This window comes from Mus caroli, chromosome 11, assembly GCF_900094665.2.
Source record: "Mus caroli chromosome 11, CAROLI_EIJ_v1.1, whole genome shotgun sequence".
Lineage (NCBI taxonomy): Eukaryota > Metazoa > Chordata > Mammalia > Rodentia > Muridae > Mus > Mus caroli.
The window spans coordinates 36,035,498-36,036,990 of NC_034580.1; positions in this window are offsets into that span (position 1 = coordinate 36,035,498).

The window sequence follows — 1,493 nt, forward strand, 5'->3', positions numbered from 1 at the left end:
AGGAGAGGAGAGGAGAGGAGAGGAGAGGAGAGGAGAGGAGAGGAGAGGAGAAGAGAAGAGAAAAGAAAAGAAACAGATATAAAGTTCGTTCATTTCTGAAAGCACCCACACTGTAGAAGATGAAATCGCAAGTGCCGCCAAATTCCAGCAGCTTCCTCGGGATAGAATGAAAGTGAAGAAGAGAGCTGGGAATCTTAGTAGTGGAGCTGTGACTATCAAAACGACCAAGAGCAAGATCAGTGTAATTTTTAAGGTGTCTTTTTCCAAATAGTATGGAAATATACGTCCCCACAAACAGTATCTGAAGACTAAGATACATGGTCAGTTATGTGCAGTGGCTAACAGCAGTGAGATACATGGTCAGTTATGTGCAGTGGCTAACAGCAATGAGATACATGATCAGTTATGTGCAGCGGCAAACAGCAGTGAGACTTAAGAACTACATTATTTTCACGTTCACAAGGATGATGAAGTGAATTAAACTCATGATCTAGATTTTTCTATGAATTTATAAGTAAGATTTGTTAACAAAAATGAAAGAATATAGGTGACATGAAAGGAGAGACAGGAAATACTCAGGTTAAAGGATTAATTGGGAATGGTGGCTTCAGAAACTGGGTAGAGGTAGGGGACACAGTGCTAGGCAGAAATGACCTCCCTACAAGTTATTGGGTCAGGAAGATCCCAGATGGACCCAAAACAACACAGGCGATTTTACTCCTGATTGACTTCCATAAGTAGATGGTAATATCTAATTGTTTCAGGTAATATGTATAGCTAAGGTAATATCTATTAACTTAGTTGGGATACAGGACAGAAAAATCAACCTTGAACTGAATAGAAAACTCTCCCTGTGGGCTAGCATGCATTGTGCTAGAAAGTTCGATGCAGGCTGCTGGGGAAGAAAAGACACAGTAGTTTTACCCAGGTGCTTGCTAAGTCAGGCTACAACACTGACCCACTAACAAGATACGTTTTACTGGTGCAATGGGGGGCGGGGGGCAGGAACATTATGGAGAAAACTATTTTCTGTTTACATAGAAGGCCTGCCCCATAGAACGAAGTCATATGTAGCACTGTAAACCTGCTCAAAGGACCATGAATGGGGAAGCCATAGGCCCAAAGGGCAGAATATAATGTTTTTCTAAATGGTCATATCAACAAACTGTATTATTAATATTTATGTTTATATCCATATATTTAAACCATTGTCAGAAAGGCCTATTTTCTCAGCAGGTGATGGTTAATGCACAGAGACTCGTAACTGGTCAAAATACCAAGCATAAATAATTGAGTGGATGGGTCATCTATACCAACCACAAGTATTCAAGGCACAAGAAATTTGTGGTGGAGGGGAGAAGAAAGAATGTAAGAGCCAGTGGATAGAGAGGAGAGTTGTAACCCAATCACAAAAGAACACACATGATATGCACTCACTGATAAGTGAATATTAGCCCAGAAACTTAGAATACCCAAGATACAATTTGCAAAAC